The sequence below is a fragment of the Microcaecilia unicolor genome, chromosome 6, assembly GCF_901765095.1.
Source record: "Microcaecilia unicolor chromosome 6, aMicUni1.1, whole genome shotgun sequence".
In the NCBI taxonomy this organism is placed as follows: domain Eukaryota; kingdom Metazoa; phylum Chordata; class Amphibia; order Gymnophiona; family Siphonopidae; genus Microcaecilia; species Microcaecilia unicolor.
In genome coordinates, this window is record NC_044036.1 from 160235231 (window position 1) to 160255830 (window position 20600).

The window sequence follows — 20600 nt, forward strand, 5'->3', positions numbered from 1 at the left end:
TGAGGCCCTGGTGGTCTGGTGGATGTAAAAAAACCTTCAAAAATAAATAACACCCCGGTGGTCCAGTGGGACCCCTAGCCAGGACCCCGACCCGCCCCCCAAGAATTAGATCTGGTGGTCTAGCGGTGCCCCCCAACCTCCTCCTACCTGGAGAAGGAGAGGGACTAGGACTCCCTCCTCCTACTGGGTGCCTCCTCAAATGGTGGCGCCCTCCCCTGCCTGGTGCATCCTGGATGCAGTGCATGGGGCTTAACAACCATATAAGGGAGTTTCTTCATTACACGGTAGTTAGGCCACGCCCAGTGCACCCCAGGATGTAACGGGAGTCCTGCACCAGGGATCCCAGGATGTACCAGGAAAACAAAATGAGGGTCTATTGTAAAACAAAAAAACCATAAACATATGCAAATTTTCCATTTATAATAATAAGAATTAATTGTCCACAGCCTCTCAGCTGGCAGCTCCATATAAGGGGGTCCACCAGACCACAAGGACCTCATGACTTGGGGGTTGGGGGGGCCAGGGGTCCACTGGACCACCAGGGGTTTTAAGTATAACAGGTTAGGGCTCTTGAGCACATGCCTAGGCACAATTCTCCCCTTAATGCTCTCAAAACTCCCTCATATGTAACATTATGACCATGCTTAAATTTGCATGTCATTAGCGTTCTCTGGTGCTGTTCCTATCAGAGCCAGAGATTTAAGCATCTGGCCCTTAGTGATTCTAGAGCTGTTGTTGTTTTATTTTTTTCTTTTCTCTTTAAACTGGCACAATAGGGGAGATTCTATATATGGCATTCAGCCAAGGGAAGTCTTGCCTCACCAATTTGCTTCAATTCTTTGAAGACGTGAATAAACATGTGGATAAAGGTGAGTCGGTTGATGTAGTGTATCTAGATTTTCAGAAAGCTTTTGATAAAGTTCCTCATGAGAGACTCCTGAGAAAATTAAAGAGTCATGGGATAGGAGGCAAGGTTCTGGTGTGGATTAGGAATTTGTTATTGGACAGAAAACAGAGGGTAGGGTTAAATCGTCATTTCAATGAAGGAGGGTGAACAGTAGAGTGCCGCAGGGATCTGTACTTGGACTAGTACTATTTAACATGTTTATAAATAATATGGAAATCAGAACAATGAGTGAGGTGATCACATTTACAGATGATACAAAACTATTCACGGTAAAACACGTGCGGACTGTGAAATATTGCAGGAAGACATTAGGAAATTGGAAGAGTGGGCATCCAAATGGCAGATGAAATTTAACATGGACAAATGCAAGGTGATGCACATTGGAAAGAATAATCTGAATCATAGTTATCTCATGCTAGGGTCCACCTTGGGGATCAGCGCTCAAGAAAAAGATCTGGGTGTCATTGTTGATGATATGCTGAAATCTTCTGCTCAGTGTGCAGCGGCAGCCAAAAAAGCAAACAGGATGCTAGGAATTATTAGGAAAGGAATGGTGAATAAGACTGAAAATACTATAATGCCTTTGTATCGCTCCATGGTGCATCCGCACCTTGAGTATTGCATTCAGTTCTGGTCGCTGAATATAAAAAAAGATCAAGTGGAATTAGAAAAGGTTCAAAGAGCGACCAAAATGATAAAGGGGATGGACTCTTCAGCTTGGAAAAGAGATGGATGAAGGGAGATATGATTGAGGTATACAAAATCTTGAGTGGTGTAGAACGAGTAGAAGTACATCGATTCTTTACTCGTTCCAAAAGTACAAAGACTAGGGGACACTTGAGGAAGTTACATGGAAATACTTTTAAAACAAATAGGAGAAAATATTTTTTCACTCAACGAATAGTTAAGCTCTGGAACTCTTTGCTGGAGGATGTGGTAACAGTGGTTAGCATATCTGGGTTAAAAAAGATTTGGACAAATTCCTGCAGGAAAACTCTATAGTCTGCTATTGAGACAGACATGGGAAGCAACTGATTGCCCTGGGATTTGTAGTATGGAGTGTTGCCACGATTTGGGTTTCTGCCAGGTACTTGTGACCTGACTTGGCCACTGTTTGGAAAACAGGATACTGGGTTAGATGGACCATTGGTCTGACCCACTATGGCTACTCTTATGTTCTTATGGCGTCTAAAAAAAATCAGTGCTGAAATCAGTGCTGACTAAGTATATTCTATAATTGGAGCCTAGATTTAGGTGCCAATTTAAGAATATGCTTAGGTGACATTTCAGCGCCTAAATCTACACGTAACCATTTACACCAACAAAAATATGGAATAAAACCCGGCACGTAGATTTAGGTGCACTGGGCTATATTCTATTACTAGGTGTGTAAATTTTGAAATGAGCACAAAATGCCCATTTCCCCCGCCCATAACCACACCCTTTTTTGCCTGTGCACTTTAGAAGTTCAGTGCACATTGTTACAGATACTTTTTGCGAGTTATGTGCCAAAATTCTAATCAGTGCCAATTAGTGCTCATTACTGCTTGCTAAGTGATGTTATCAGCACTCATTAGCTTGTTAAGCTATGCGCATTGTTATAGAATCTACGCCAATTTCGATGCTGATCTCTAGGTGCGCTTTATATAAAATCTGGGGGTATGTAAAGAGTATGTAGGAGTGACCTACACTGCACAGTATCCCTTTGAAAAAGGTAAGCGATTCAGGTTGTGTAATAACTCACAAAGGAAACACATTCTATTCTTAATGACTTTTACTAGTTGCACCCAAATGGTAATGAGTGTCTTTTAGCTCTGTTGACTGAGGGAATATATGCATCCAGCATCTCAAGCATTCACTAACTTTGTCTATTGATAGCCAGGATTAAATGTGATGAATGCACCAGGCAAGAATTCATTTAAAAGGAAGGAATGCAGAGCAAGACCAGTGTATTTGAACTGCAGTGAAAAGCTGAGTAACATTAAACCTCAGCAACTGTGAATTTGATTCTATTAATCATTATTTCTTTATCTTTACTATGGGAAAGAACTTCACCACGTTAGTTTAATTTTGTCATTCAGATGGAAACATTTTTTTTATAAACAAAAATAGCCAGTCACAAATGATTTCTTGCCAGATACATGGGGAAGGTAAGTTTCTGGAGGCACTGCTTGTCCGTGGGATCAGTAGCGTGATCTTGCTACTATTTAGGATTCCGTCAGGTACTTATGACCTGAATTGGACACTGTTGGAAGCAGGATACTGGGCTAGATGGGCCATTGGTCTGACTCAGTATGGCTGTTCTTATTTGTCCCTGTTGAGTTTTCCTTGGAAAATCTACCAGTGGTCTGTGCCACAGGGAGTAATTAACCAACAGATTCTTGCAGGTTAAACAAATGCATGCTTATCTCTCTCATTCTATAACGTTAGCATCTCAATATAAGCACCATTTGCATGCTAAAATTCTAGAATGCTTAATATGTAAATGCAAAGGGGCATGTGGGTGGAGCATGGGCGAGTCTCCCACTTACATGCAAAGGGTCAGATTCTATAAATGGTGCTGAAAATTCAGTGCCAATACTTTTCAGCATTCAATGCTATTTTATTAAGGGTGCTTCAGAATGAGCACTCTATATAGAATAGCACTGAACACCCAATCTGGTGCCCAACTTTGGGTGTGAGGACTTACACCACCTGAAACCTGGTGTAAAATCGTGGCATCCAAGTTGGTGCAGATTCCTTCTATTCTGTAACACTGCGTGAATCTTTTCTGAATGCTCCTTACCCACCCATGCCCTTCCCATGGCTAATTCCTCTTTTGAGTTGCACGCGATCCAATTTAGGCACCCATTGTTACAGAATAGCGCATAGCAGACTATGAGATTTTCCTTTAGGAACAAATAGGACATATTTTTTCACTCAACAAATAATTAAGCTCTGGAACATGTTGCGAGAGGGTGTGTAATAGCAGTTAGAGTATCTGGGTTTAATAAGGGTTTGGATGAGTTCCTGGAAGAAAAGTCCATGATCTGCTATTGAGATGGACATGGGGGAAGCCACTGCTTGCCCTGGGATTGGTAGCATGGAATGTTGCTACTATTTGGATTTCTGACAGGTATTAGTGACCTGGATTGGCCACTGTTGGAAGCAGGATATTGGGCTAGATGGACCATTTTTCTTATGACATTTAATTGTAATGCCACCAGTGGTGTTTTACTCTTAGATGTTAGTGACAGTATAACAAAAAAGAGCCTTGAATTATCAATAGTAGAACAAGTCTGCATGAATCCACATGATCAGGGTATGCAATAGAACCGAACATTTGGGAGAATCTGTTAGTGAGGATTTTAGCAAAAAATCTTTCTGTCTTCAACAAGGAAATGGGTCTATAATTACCCACCAGGATTGGATCCTTACCCGATTTAGGTCTGACCACTATCCTGGCCTCTAGAAAGAAGCTCCTATCAGTCGGATTGTTCTGAAAATTATAAAGGACTTGTTTGAATAGGGGGGCAAATTCTTTGGCAAGCATTTGATAATATTCAACTGGAAAACTATTGGGTCCCAGGGTCTTGTTGGGTGGCAAGGAATGCATGGCTCCTAAGTTTTCATCCTCAGTAATATCTTTCTCTAGGAACCCTTGCTGAGACCCGTCCAACATGGGATGATTAAGTGGCTGCAAAAATGCATCTATTTGTTCAATTGGGGCAGTAGAATCCATCTTTTAGCTTGATAAAAAGATCGAAACTGGCACAATATAACAGCATCAGTGTAGTCAAGGCCTGTACCCTCATCCTATTAGGCAGCCTAGTCATCTTAGTCAAGTCACTCAATAATATATTGTATTTATACTTCAACTTCTGGAGTTCCAATAATGTAGTGTCTCTATGGGTAGCAGTGAACTACTGTTCTATTAATACAAGGTACAGTTCCCCCGATATTCAAAGCTATTTAACTGGCCCGACATGGCTGCTGACCGTAGAAATAACGTATCGGAGCCTAACTATGGATATTCAGCAGGAGATAACTGGTTATCTCCTGCTAAATATCTGCAGTTAGTGGCTACGCTAACTGGCTATATTGTGCAACACAGCTGGTTAGGCGTGGATATTCAGTGCTTAACTGGCTATTTCAGTGGTTAAAATAGGCCACATAAATAGAAAGTAACCGCTAAAAAATTAACTGGGCATAAAATACTGAGTGGAATGGGTAAACGTGAATTGCTTGTTTACTCTTTCCAAATATAAAAACCGGAGAAAATATTTCTTCATTCAAAGTGTAATTAAACTCTGTAATTTGTTGCCAGAGAATGTCGTAAAATATAGAAGAAAATAGGAGTAGTAGAAACAATATGGCTAACATAGAAACATATAAGTCCAATATGCGCAAGATCAATGTTTCAAGAACTCTAAGCAATTTAATACGCAAAAGGCAAATATATATATATATATATATATATATATATATATATATATATATATATATATATATATATTCTTCCCTCTACACTCGACAGAAACAGCACTCTCTAAAGTCTGTAATGACCTGTTCCTTGCCAAGTCCAGAGGCCACTACTCCATCCTTATCCTCCTTGATCTATCCGCTGCGTTTGACACTGTCAATCACGATTTACTTCTTGCCACACTGTCCTCATTTGGGTTCCAGGGCTCTGTCCTCTCCTGGTTCTCCTCCTATCTCTCCCATCGTACCTTCAGAGTACACTCTCACGGTTCTTCCTCCACCCCTATCCCGCTCTCTGTAGGAGTTCCCCAGGGATCTGTCCTTGGACCCCTTCTTTTTTCAATCTACACCTCTTCCCTGGGCTCACTGATCTCATCTCATGGTTTCCACTATCATCTTTATGCTGATGACACCCAGTTGTATCTCTCCACACCAGACATCACCGTGGAGACCCAGACCAAGGTATCGGCCTGCTTGTCTGACATTGCTGCATGGATGTCCAACCGCCACCTGAAACTGAACATGTCCAAGACCGAGCTTATAATCTTTCCACCAAAGCCCACCTCTCCTCTTCCTCCTCTCTCGATCTCAGTTGATAACACCTTCATCCTCCCCGTCTCATCTGCCCGCAACCTTGGAGTCATCTTCGACTCCTCCCTCTCATTCTCTGCGCATATCCAGCAGACAGCCAAGACCTGTCGCTTCTTCCTCTTTAACATCAGCAAAATTCGCCCTTTCCTCTCTGAACACACCACCCAAACTCTCATCCACGCCCTCATTACCTCTCGCCTTGACTACTGCAACCTTCTCCTCACTGGCCTCCCACTTAGCCATCTATCCCCACTTCAATCCATCCAGAACTCTGCGGCTCATCTTATATTCCGCCTGAACCAATACACTCATATTACCCCCATCCTCAGGTCGCTTCACTGGCTTCTGATCAGATACCGCATTCAGTTCAAGCTTCTCCTTCTCACTTACAAATGCACTCAGTCTGCAGCCCCTCATTACCTCTCCACCCTCATCTCCCCTTACGTTCCCGCCCGAAACCTCCGCTCACAGGACAAATCCCTCCTCTCAGCACCCTTCTCCACCACCGCCAACTCCAGGCTCCACCCATTCTGCCTCGCCTCACCCTATGCGTGGAATCAACTTCCTGTGGCCCTACGCCAAGCCCCCTCCCTACCCATCTTCAAATCCTTGCTCAAAGCCCACCTCTTCAATGTTGCCTTCGGCACCTAACCTTAGACTGCCCCAATTTGACTGCCACTACTTGATTGTCTGTACATTTGTCCATTAGATTGTAAGCTCTTCGAGCAGGGACTGTCCTTCTATGTTATATTGTACAGCGCTGCGTAACCCTAGTAGCGCTTTAGAAATGTCAAATAGTAGTAGTAGTAGTATATAAAAGAAAGTTCCAATAACCAATATTATTTCTCAAACAATGGTTTCCCAAAATAGGCGATAGGGCATCAGATATTAATCACATAAAGAGCTATGGGATCTCTTATAGCACAAGCTATTCCAAATCCAAGCTCTCAGGACTTCATCGATCATTTGCTCTAATAGCCTGATTTAAACTAATGTTAAAAACAATGCGCATATCAAGAAAACTTCCAAAATGTAATCAAAATAAGTAGAATAAGCAGAAAAAGCAACTACTTAGCTTGAAGTGACCACACAGTTTGCATAACCCAACGCCCACAAATGATCAAAGGCGTTTTGGTCAGAGCAACCTGCTTCCGTGGTGGTAGAAAGCAGTCGCTGAAACCTGCAAAGTAAAACACAAAATAGCCACTATACCAGGCAAGTACTCATAGAAGTTTGCCATATGGAATATACTGGCTTTGCTACAAAAATACTTACAATTGAAGGCGCTTAACAAAATGACACCATTTTTCAAAAAGATGCTCAGTTCAAAACGGAGCACAGGAAGCCGCGTCACATTTAAAGCAATGCATCTACGTCTTGATGCCATGAATATAAATTACCCACTCAATGGCTAATTTTCATTCAAACACCTCTCACACGAATCCCAAGACTACAAAAACTGAAGTATACTTCCTGAGGGATCCAGTAAATATTCATAGAAAATATATCTTTTCTGAACCACAGATTCTACTACTACTACTACTACTACTACTACTACTACTATTTAGCATTTCTATAGCGCTACAAAGCGTACGCAGCGCTGCACAAACATAGAAGAAAGACAGTCCCTGCTCAAAGAACTTACAATCTAGTAGACAAAAAATCAATTAATGTGTAGAGGAAAGAGGAGAGGAGGGTAGGTGGAGGCGAGTGGATACAAGTGGTTATGAGTTAAAAGCAATGTTAAAGAGGTGGGCTTTCAATCTAGATTTAAAGATGGTCAAGGATGGGCAAGACGTAGGGGCTCAGGAAGTCTATTCCAGGCATAGGGCGCAGCAAGACGGAAGGAGCGAAGTCTGGAGTTGGCAGTAGCGGAGAAGGGAACAGATAAGAATGATTTATCCAGGAACGGAGTGCACGGGAAGGGGTGTAGGGAAGGACGAGTGTGGAGAGATACTGGGGAGCAGCAGAGTGAGTACATTTATAGGTTAGTAGAACAAGTTTGAACAGGATGCGAAAACGGATAGGGAGCTAGTGAAGCGACTTGAGGAGAGGGGTAGTATGAGTAAAGCAACCCTGGCGGATTCTTCCACCAAAGTTCTCACTTGTACTTTAACCCAATTTTGGTGACCTCAGCGGTGTTCATTGCCATAATTAACACCAACTTCTTCATCAGCACACCTGATTTTTTACAATGTATATATATATATTTTTTTTTTAAACTTATTTGTACTTATCTTTTAATATCAGACTCAGGGGTTCTGTTGCCCGATATGCATGTTTCGCTCGAGTGCGAGCTGTATCAGGGACCTCCCCTCAAGTTTCCCTTAGAGCCAGCTCTGTTATTAGTTATCAGGGCCAAACCCTTTTCAAAGATTTGTAAAAAATCGGGTGTGCCGATGAAGAAGTTGTTGTTAATTACATTGCCTTATTTACATCTTTGGCAATGAACACCATTGAGGTCACCAAAATTGGGTTAAAGTACAAGTGAGAACTTTGGTGGAAGAATCTGTGGTTCAGAAAAGATATATTTTCTATGAATGAATACAAATTAGCCATGTGAATAACATAAAACAAAAAAACACTAAATTGAGTTCCCAAAATCAGATCCACCACACAAAACAAAACTCTCAAACGCAAAATGATTAAATAACAAACAAAAAAAATGAAAAGTAAAAACCTATCATGTTCAGAAAAACAAAAACTAAAACAGAAGACAAAACACAGATCACTGATCACCCATCTGAAATCCTATTGAAACCTACAGGAACGAGTAGCCAAAAAATGAATCCAGTGACATTCTCACCTCCCAGTGGTGCCAAAGATAACGATTCCCAAACTACAAAACGTAATTGATCAAATGAATGTCTTAATGTTGTGCAACGTTCTACCAAAGGTGTAACCAGATCATGACATTTTAATTGTTTCTTATGTTCTAATAACCTAGCTTTGATGGACTGCAAAGTCTTGCTCACATAAATCAGGTCACAAGGGCACCAGATGGCATAAACCACCCTGGTCGACATACATGTAGATGATATTCTCAATCGAATAACACGATTATTCAATGTAAGAGTAGAGCTGAGATGCCGATCATGCACATACTACACCATGTGTAAGGACAGTGACCCATGGGAGTACTACTACTACTACTACTATTTAACATTTCTAAAGCGCTACTAGGGTTACGCAGCGCTGTACAATTTAACATAAAGGACAGTCCCTGCTCAAAGAGCTTACAATCTAAAGCACAAGTGAACAGTCAGTCCAATAGGGGTAGTCAAATTGGGGCAGTCTGGATTTCCTGAGAGGTGAGAGTTAGGTGCCGAAGGCAGCATTGAAGAGGTGGGCTTTGAGCAAAGACTTGAAGATGGGCAGGGAGGGGGCTTGGCGTAAGGGCTCAGGAAGGTTGTTCCAGGCATAGGGTGAGGCGAGGCAGTAATGATGGAAGGCATGGATGAACTTGTCAAATAGGATGGAACCAAGAGATTCTTTAGGTTGCTTCCTCATCGAAAGGCAAACAAAAGAAGCTGTTGCAAACTCTGATCTGTCCCCACGATGTGCCAATATTTAAGAATCACAGATCTAACCACCTTTACTCCTGAAGAATATGGAAGCACACAAGTCACATGGTCTGACTCTTCAGTACTGACTAGAAGTAGTAGATCCCAAGCAGCCCAACTGTCACGTACCTGGAACATTAGACGTGGAGTCAGAGGCTAACATACACTTCTCTCTTCAGTTCCGGTTTGGACGTGCCTACACTTTGGGCGCACCTACACTGACATCAGACACCTTCACTTTAAAACTAGGAGTTTCCCTCCTCTCTTTGCCTCAGCTACTTCTTCCTGGTATCTGGTGCGTTCCTGCTGTGATTATTCCTGTTTTACCCGGTTTTGACTCTGTGCTTAAACCTGACCTTTGCTGGATTGCTGCCTGCCCTGACTCTGTGCCTGGACCTGACTTCGCTGGATTGCTGCCTGCCCTGACCCTGACTCTGTGCCTGGACCTGACCTCTGCTGATTAATTGTCTGTCTCTGTCATCTCCTGCTCTCGTCCCACTTTCCAAGTCTTGCTGGCCATCTGAACCCAGGGGCTCAACCACTGAGGAATGGTGGCCGCCACAGGTGCAGCGTGGGGAATTCTGACTGTTGGTCTTCGGATCGGCATAAGGGCTCACTCCATTGCTGGACATCGTCACACCAACGTGCTCTCTTGTAAACCTTTTTCACAACTGAGACTGGTTTGTTGCAAAAATCTGTCAAACAGACCCATGGCTTATTGTTTCAATCTCAGAAACTGGCCTAATGGGACGCTCTTGCGCAATTTGCGTGAATGTCCACTCTGAAAATGAAGAAGGGTGTTCCTGTCCGTGGGCTCACAAAAAACAATATAGGTAAAGCCAGGTCCAGACCTCGTAGTCAAAAGGTTAAAAAAAAAATATGTATGATGGTCATTATACTGAAATGTAAATTTAAGGTTGGTATCACACCCATTGAGCCAAATAAAAAAAGCATTGAAGCCACTGGCATCGCCCCCCCCCCTAACAAAAATACATCATCGATGAAAAGTCAACAAAAAAGAATTTGAGAACCAAACAGGGAGGTGGAAAGAAATTTCTGCTCAAAATTGCTGACATAAAAATAATTTTTTGTTATTTGATCATTTTGAGTTTGAGAATTTTGTTTTGTGTAGCAGATCGAGTTTGAGGAATCAACTTAGTGTTTTTTGTTGTATGTTATCCCCATGGCTAATTTATATTCATGATGTTATCATGTAGACACATTGCTTTAAATTTGGCGCAGCTTCCTGCACTCCATTTTGAACTGAGCATCTTTTTGGAAGATGGTGTTGCTTTAAGCACCTTCCATTGTAAGTATTTTTGTATCAACACTTCCATACAGCAAACTTGTGTGACTAACTGCCTGGTATAGTGGCTATTTTGTGTTTTACTTTGCAGATTTTAGCGACTGCTTTCTACAACCCTAAAAGCAGGTTGCTCTGACTGAAACACCTTTACAGTAGTGCTGTGGCCTGTGTGGTCACTTAAAGCTAAGTAGCCACTTTTTTTTTACTTATTTTGATTACATTTTGGAAGTTTTCTTGATATGTGTATTTGTTTTTAACATTAGTTTAAATCAGGCTATTAGGGCAAATGATTTATGAAGTCCTGAGAGCTTGGATTTGGAATAGCTTGTGCTATAAGAGATCCCATAGCTCTTTATATGATTAATATCTGATGCCCTATCACCTATTTTGGAAAACAAGTGTTTGGCAAATAATTGTGTTGGGTATTAGAATTTTTTTAAATATATTTGGCTTTTGCATATTAAATTGATATGCGCTTAGATTTTTTGAAGCATTGATTTTGCACATATTGGACTTATATGTTTCTGTGTTAGCCACGTTGTTTCTACTACTCCTATTTTCTTCTATATCATTATTTGTGGAGTGGTTTTGCCCCTTTCTTTTGCTTTAAATAAAGAGAATGCAGTACAAGGAGTGAAGGAGTGGCCTAGTGGTTAGAGTGGTGGACTTTGGTCCTGAGGAACTGAGTTCAATTCCTGGCCCAGGCAGCTCCTTGTGACTCCTTGCCTGCCACTTTGAGCCTGCCATGAGTGTGGAAGCATGGGGTACAAATGTAAATAAAAAAGCAGTTAGCTTAGCAGGGTTCAAAAAGGTCTGGATACTTTCTTAAAATAAAAGTCCATAAGCTATTATTAAGATGGACTTGGGAAAATCCAATGATTGTTTTTAGAATAAGCAGTATAAAATCTGTTTTACTGTTCTGGGATCTTGCCAGGTACTTATGACCTGTATTGGCCACTGTTGGAAAACAGGATATTGGGCTTGATGGACTTTTGGTCTGTCCCAGTATGGCAATGCTTTGTTTTTATGATAGCACTAAACATCAGCTTAACCACTTAACTGTTGAGCAGTTTAACCCCCACCCCCCAGATATTTTACTTTACTTTATTTCTTATTAGTCGCCAATATTCCCATATATAGTTCTATGCAACTTACATCAAGAAACAGGGTACATTTTTGGAAGTTACAGGTTTATAACAGATAGCAGTGATCACAGGAGTTTATAGCTGATAGGGAAAGACATGAAGTAGCAGCTGTTACATGTTGGCCCATGTTGGTTATTGTGTGATTTGTAGGCAAAAATGGATGTGCCTAGAGATAGGCACAGGCATGGCCACTAGGCATATTCTATAAACCGGCTAGGTGTATTCTATAGACTGTGCCTAAATCTAGGCGTGGTTTAAAATACACCTAGGCTGAAATATTTTTGGCGCCGATTTTTCAGATGTCATATATAGAATCTAGTCCTTAGTGCATGCTAATGTGAATATATCTAGATAATGCTTCCCTGCCTATGACATGCCCCCTCCCAAAAATATAAAAACAACAACACACAATTATCACAAAACACTTTATTGCATTTTGAGGTAAGCCCTTTTTATGCACTAAACGAGCATTAGAGCTTAACACCCTTTAGTAAAAGGACCCCTCAATGCAATAAATTCACCAGAATAGTTAACAAAGAGGGGCATAATCGAACGTCACCGGCGAAATAGGTCGCTGGTGATCTATTTTGGCGGCGGCGCAACAGCTGGCCGGAACCGTATTTTCAAAAAAGATGGCCAACCATCTTTTTTTTTCGATAATATGGTTTAGCCCGGCCAAATGCCAGAGTTCGCCGGGTTTGAGATCGCCGGTTTTGTTTTTCAGTGATGATGGAAAAAAATTCAAGGCATTTGGTCATGGGAGGAGCCAGCATTTGTAGTGCACTGGTCCCCCTGACATGCCAGGACACCAACCGGGCACCCTAGGCGGCACTTCTAAAAATGTTTAAAAACTACACAAATAGCTCCCAGGTGCATAGCTCCCTTACCTTGGGTGCTGAGCCCCCCAAATCCCCCCCAAACCCACTCCCCACAAATCTACACCATTACCATAGCCCTTATGGGTGAAGGGGGGCACCTATATGTGGTACAGTGGGTTTTTGGGGGGTTTGGAGGGCTCAACACTTAACACACAGTGTAACAGGTAGGGGGGGATGGACCTGGGTCTGCCTGCCTGAAGTGCACTGCACCCATTAAAAACTGCTCCAGGGACTTGCATACTGCTGTCAGGGAGCTGGGTATGACATTTGAGGCTGGCATACAGGCTGGTAAAAAAAAGGTTTTTATTTTTTTAGTGTGGGAGGGGGTTGGTCACCAATGGGGGACTACGGGGAGGTCATCCGATCAGTTAGGGCACCTTTTTGAGGCTTGGTCGTGAAAATAAAAGGACCAAGTAACCCTGGCGAAATACTGATTAATGACGCTTTTTTTCCATTATCCGCGAAAGCCGGCCATCTGGTAGCCATGCCCATGCCCACCCATGTCCCGCCTTCGCTACACCGCCGACATGCCCCCTTGAACTTTCACCAGCACGGTGACGGGAAAGCGGCGATGGTGTCAAAAAAGCCGCTTTCGATTATACCGATTTCGCCGCTTTTGAGAGATTGCCGGCCATCTCCCGATTTATGTCGGAAGATCGCCGGCGATCACTTTCGAAAATAAGCCTGAAAGCTGTATCAAATTGAATAAGCACTGCACATGCTCAAACAACTTAAAGTGATTTGCTCACACAGAATGATTGACAGTGGCACCATCCTGCAAAAACCTTTGTCAGGCACGATGATCATCAAAAATACTTGGGTCTCACCGTGGAATAAATGATAGGTTACTTTTTGACATATACAAGGATTTAATAACACAGTATAGCCACATATTATAAACTTTAATAGAGCATGCACAGTGGGGAATCTTTACAGAATATTCTAGTGAATTTACTACATTGTAGTAAATACTTTTCCCAACATTCTTCTCTTAATAAAAGATATTATTAACTGAGAACAAGATGCTATAACCGCTTCCTATTTTTATGTGTTCTAGGTACTGAAAGGCCCTTTTACTAAGGCAGGGGTAGGCAACTCCGGTCCTCGAGAGCCGCAGACAGGTCAGGTTTTCAGGATATCCACAATGAATATGCAGGAGATAGATTTGCATACCATGGAGGCAGTGCTTGCAAATCTATCTCCTGCATATTCATTGTGGATATCCTGAAAACCTGACCTGCCTGCGGCTCTCGAGGACCGGAGTTGCCTACTCCTGTACTAAGGCATGTAGGTGTCTACACTCGTCCAACGTGCGTCAAATTGGAATTCCATTTTTGTTGCGTATCCAAAACACATAGTAGAAAATATTTTCCACAGCACTTACCCGGCGGTAATCGGCAGTTTACGCATGCTGACGCTTACCACCTGGTTAGCGCGTGAGACCTTACCACCAAGACAATGGTTGGTGGTAAGGTCTCAGGCTAGAAATGGATGTTCGCAGGTTTTAATTTTGCCGCGCATCCATTTTCGGCCACAAAAAAGGCCTTTTTTTTACAGGTGCGCTGAAAAATGGACCAGTGCGTGTCCAAAACACGCGCCTACACCATTGCAGGCAATTTTCAGTGTGCCTTAGTAAAAGGGCCCCTGACTCAGTTTAGTGTGATCTTTCTCTCGATTTTGATTCAGTTACCCAAAATTTTTAAGATCTAAGGGGTCAACGTTCAGTGTGGTTTCAGTGGGCAAGAGAGGCTCCTGCCTACTTCAACAATGCTGAGCAGGCTGGCCATAAATAATCAGCAGCACTTAACTGGGCAGTGCCACTGAATATTGGCTCTGGCCGCCATGGCACTGCCTGAGTAACGCTGGAGTGGTCAGGGGCTGAGTTGGAGAGATGCTACTGGTTAGGCACACATCATGATATTAACTGCTGGTGCCCACACAGCTAACTTGGCAGATAGGACCATACAAAATTGTATTCTATCTTTGCCCATTTAGCAGTGCAGGTGCCTTCGCTGAATATTGGGTTGGCGGACATGAACCCAACATTAAATGTACAGGTTAGATTCAGCCTGCAGCAGTCCATCGCCTTAAAACCATTGACCACTGTAGGCTGAATATAGGGGGGGGGGGGGAGCCACAGAGATAAATACAGAGATCCAAGCTCAGTTTTGAACACTTTGGAATCAAGCTTTCCTCAAGCAAATTTTGGTTTTGTCTAATCCTAGTTTAAATAGTGAAAGAACCTGGGTAATAGCCATGGGTGGGGAACAGCGTTTTGCTGACTGCCACCTGCATTAAACACAGAAATTCAATGCTAAGCCATATCCGGGCTCTGGCATTCAATTTCTGGGTATAGGGAGCTGGCAACATAGGGTCGTTTTTACCATGCTGCGACAAAAGGGGTCAGCGCTGGTGTTGGCACATGTTTTACACGCACGCCTAGGCCACCTTTTACTGCAGCTGGCAAAATGCAAGTCTCGCCTTCCTGCAGGAAGTAGCCGTGTAGCAAGTAAAGAACTTGCTGCGCAGCCATTTTGGGGGGAGCCCTTACCGCCACCCATTGAGGTGGCAGTAAGGGCTCCCACATTAACCCAGCGGTAACTGGGCAGCATGCGGCACTGTCTGATTACCACTGGGTACCACTCCGGTAACCTTTGTAATTTTGTAGCACAAGATATGACTGTGCGCTGGGGGTGAGAAGTACCACTGGGCTGCTGCAGTAGCCTTGCGGTACTTCCTGTATAGCGAGCAGTAAGCCTGCGTTGGGCTTACCACTGCTTAGTAAAAGGAGCCCATAGCCAGTTAATATTTGGCACTTTAGCAGGCTATGAAGAACTGCATAAAGATAGTATTACGTTTTATGCAGTTATCTTAACTGGTTAAGATCTGAATATTGACACTTTTCCAGCTAAGTGCAGACTCCTCCCAGGAACACCCCCAAAACTCGACGAGCGCTAAGCAGGCATTTTAGTGGCACTCTCTGGTTATGTGCCACTGAAAATGCCTGCTTAGCCCGGGCAGGTAACTTAAACACACTTGATTATAATTATTCCTCTCTCTAAGGATTATACTTTCAGCACCATGAAAAATGAAAATAAAGATCAATATACATAAAAGAATATATAAAAAGGAGGAAAAAGACCTTGAATGTCCTTATCGCGGCAGTAAGCAAAAAGTCTTCGTGCCCACATCAGTTGGACTTCATTTTTCTCATCGGTCTAAAAAAACCTCCTTATTTAATGTCTTTTCTTTTCATATTAATTTAACCTTTTTTTTTTCATTTTTACTCTTTTTCTTGTGATTTTTATCATGCACTTTTTAACCAATCTTTTATAATGTCACCACAATTCAAAATGACTATTCAAAACGTAATGGGAAGAAACCTTCAACAGAGCACTTAGCTTTTGAACTTAATTCCCAAACGGGCTCTCCGTTTCACTTTCTATCAAAGCTTCATCAGGGGACTAAGTGCCGAATATCCCATACACTTATTTGTCATGGCGCTGAATACTAAACATGGCACTCCATCTTCAGAAAAGTTATAATCAATTGTGCTTCATCTTGAGATTGAGCAGGTGATTTAAACAGCCAGGATTTTCTCCTGGCTGTTGAATTATTTTGAATATCGGGTCCCATATGTTCATTTTTCAGTTAGCAAGACTTGATGAAGAATTTTTACTTGCATGGAATTCCCTGAAATTCTCTGCAGGTATTTTACCTGTCAATAAGTGATATTTTTCTAGGGTCCTGTTTACGTGGAAATAAAACAATCCATCTGTTGTATTCAATGTTCTCTGAATAATGCAAAGAAAGTTGATCTGTATGAACTTAATACACCCAATCTAAATGTATTGAAAAGTGAGAGAATGAGTGCTTTATTGCAGACTTTAGGTAATTTACATATTTGTTCAGGTCTTGTACCCTCAGATTTCATTTTTCTTTGGTATGTGGTCATGTGTCATCTCACATGATAAAATACCATTGAATAAAACCTTAAAGCTGTTAATCTGAGCTTATTTGTTCATCTGGAATTGCCACTTGGCATGGCTGAAATCAAATTGCAGTAATTCAAGCAACTTGCTTCAGTATGCTACTCTTAATTAGAAAAGAGCTTAAATGCTGCAAATCTACCAAAACCAGCAGCTCCAGCCATTTAAGCAGGCCAGTTACATATTCTAAACATCTGTGCTTAAAAATACAGCTTTATTATTGACGTTTTATCATAAAATAGAAAGTCGCAGTTTCTTGACTCTTCAACAGCTAAAATAATTTTAGCTTGCACTTACCATCCTCCTGGCAATTGGAACTTAGCAGGCTTTATTTCTAATACCTATGTAAATTCTGATAGCATCATTTAGTAGGTGACATAAACTTACACTTAGATGAAAATCATAACCTTTACACCAAGAGTTTCTCTGATTTCCTTAACGTTTGGCAATTCACCCAACCTCAACGACCATCAGTTAGATATACTAGCATATAGATTCATAAATCCAGAAAGTTTCTACATCTCAGAACCAAATTGGATGCCTACTCCATGGTCCAATCATAGTAAATTAACTTTCACAATCAATTGAAAAGAAAATTCTAATATCAATAAAGCAGTAAACAATATATCCAACTTTAAAACAAGGGGTAAAATTAATACTGTTGAGTTTTGATCCAAAATACTACTACTACTACTACTACTAACGAACATTTCTAAAGCGCTACTAGGGTTACGCAGCGCTGTACAATTTAAACATAGAAGGACAGTCCCTGCTCAAAGAGCTTACAATCTAAAAGACAAGAGAACAATCTAAAGACAAGTGAACAATCTTTTTGACCACTTAATTCCTTTATCCTACTCGCCAGATTTTATTCAAAAATAATATATGCAGAGAAATACTAAGGGCCTCTTTTATCAAGCTGCGCTAGCGGCTCCAGGTGTGGTAATGCCGACAAAGTCCATTCATTTTAGAAGGGCTCCATCAGCATTGCTTGATAAAAGAGACCCTAAATGAGATAGCACCAGACCTAATAAAAAAAACTATACCTCTGGTTTACCTCAGAAATATTGAAGGCGAAGAGGAGTTGTAGACATAGAGAGAATCTGGTTTAAGGATAAAAATACAGAAAACTGGGACAATCACAGAAAATCAAAAAATGAATACAAATACAAAATTAAGAAAGCTAAGACTACCTATTATGCTAAATTTATTGGTGGGTCCTCATTAAACACAAGAAAGCTCTATGCTTTAATTAATAATCTGATAGACACATAACCCTTGACCATTATCAATGAATCAACTCCCACCACTGAACAGCTAGCAAAATACCTTGAGCAGAAAATAATCAAAATCAGAAAGGAATTGAAGGTCTCTAATGTCAACATAGGAGACCTTATCAAAATTCTTACCTACTCTTTCACAGGCATAATGGCTGATGGTAAAGAATTTGGTCCTTCGTATTTAGTTAAACATTTCCTCGCAAATATGCATCTTCACAATGCATATTAGACACATGTACTAGTTACCTGTTAAAGTCAGCTCCTGAACAATTTATTCACTGCCTAAACTTAAACATTTCCTTCATGTTATCACATGATTTATTCCCTGTAGAGAAAGGCAATATTATTTTAACCCCTATTCCAAAAAATCTTCAGATCAGTAGGAGTGAAGTCACTAATTACAGACTGGTAGCCTCAATCCCATTAGTAGTCAAAGTGATAGAAAGCATTATTGCACATAAATTTATAGATTATCTTCACACTTTCTCCATCTTGCATAGCTCACAATCAGGCTTTAGACCATCGTATAGCACGGAAACAATATTTATTAACTATCCTCTTGGCAAACTTCAGAAGAGAATTAAGGATGGGTAGAAAAATAATTATCCTTTAATTCAACATATCAAGTGCCTTTGACGTAGTTGATCATAACATATTATTAAATGTATTAGATCATTTCAGGATCTTTGGAGATGTCCTACACTGGTTTAATGGTTTTATGAAATCTACATGCTACCAAGTAAAACAATCCGGATATTTGTAAGCCACATTGAACCCAAGAATGTTTGGGGTATAAATGTCAAAAATAAATAAATAAATAAATAATGCTTTTAACCAAAGTGTCATGCTCTAAGAGATGGGGCGGGGGGAATCATTGTCAATCACAAACAATTCTTGATCAAAAGTCAACAGGACCAAGAGAGAAGGGTTTGTGAAACCTAAACAGTTGAGTTGCTCATTGATTTTGCAGTGCTCCAATATAACATTAAGCACCACGATTCCATTTGTAGAATACTAGAGTAATGTTCACCTTGGTTTGCCCATATTTAGACATGTCTTTTTATGCCTAAGTGCGCCAAATGACATGTGTAATTTATAGTATTCTACACTGCTTAAAAAAACTATACAAATCTTCATTTCTGCATAACTCTCTTAAATCTTGACCAATTTCAATAAAAATTGGGATACATTATTCTGAACAAATTTGCAATGAGCCTACACTCACACCAGCCACCTTACCTAAATGACATTGCCACCACCTATCGATTATCATCATGATACGCACAGATGCCATTTGCTTTCAATATAAACAATTACCATGATTTTCAGTCAGGAGGATCTGATCCTTATTTAAAAATTTGTACCTGAACAAAGGTTATGGCTTTCTTAAACTGGGTGCAAGAGTTTCTAGAAAAGAGGTGGAAGAGGGTAAGAGTAGAATATGTTTTGAAGAAATTGTGAAAAACAGGCTCAACTGATTGATAGTGAAAAAGCAGCAGGGTCCAATCAGTTTGCACTGAAGAAAGCATCGTAACAGTTGAAGAAGCAGGTAGTGCAGTGATGCAGTGACGATCCTAGGTCGGCTGCCACCCAGGGTGGATCGACAATGTGCACCCCCCCCCCGGGTGCAGCATGACCCCCCTGGTGAAATGACTCCTCTGGCGCATCCACCCATCCCCACCCCCCCGTGGGTGCATCTTTACCTGCGGGGAGCAGCTGCGCGGCTCTTGGCTCCGCTGGCTCCCTCTGCCCCAGAACAGGAAGTAACCTGTTCCGGGGCAGAGGGAGCAGGGAACCAGCGGAGCCGACAGGCGCGCGGCACCCCTCCAGTAGCATGCACTAGGGGCAGACTGCCCCCACCGCCCCGCCCTTGGTACGCCGCTGAAGTGATGTCATTCAAGTGAGGTAGCTGGTTTGAGTGAAGGTTAATTGCAAATTTATTCAGGATGTTATATCCCAAATTTTATTGAAATTGGTTGTGTTTTGACAGAGTTATGCAGAAAGCAAGCTTTGTATAGTTGCATAACTGTGAGATGCGCCCATGGCCTTCCCATGTTCTGCCCATGTGTATTACCTCCTTGTAGTTAGGCGCTATGGCACTTAGACACTAACTTATAATTTCTACTGCACATAGGTATCTGTCAATTAATGGTACCTTTGATGAGTGTAAGTAGAGCCTACCTCTAGGTGACAGTTCATAGAATCGCCTTCAAAATAATTATAATGTGCATGATATTGTAGGTCATCACACTTACACACTAAAGTGGAAAATGGTACTGGTTTTAGAATTTGTTGAATGTTTAAGGTAGGTTTTTGGATGGATGACCTGCAAGCTAGTGTAGGTGCAAAATCCAGTATAGGAAGAGTACTTCTTTTATTGCAGACTGAATATTTATCCAATTATGACTGAAAGCAGATGCGGTGCTTAGGGGTCCTTTTACTAAAGTGCGCTGAAAAATGGCCTGCGCTGGTGTAGACAC

The 20600-nt window shown here is 41.5% G+C and overlaps 1 protein-coding gene across 1 annotated transcript in view; it reads right to left on the reverse strand.

Annotated features, from left to right (window-relative positions):
* Positions 1 to 20600, reverse strand: part of CACNA2D3 (calcium voltage-gated channel auxiliary subunit alpha2delta 3) — an 877278-nt gene that overhangs the window by 301131 nt on the left and 555547 nt on the right. The window lies entirely within an intron of this gene.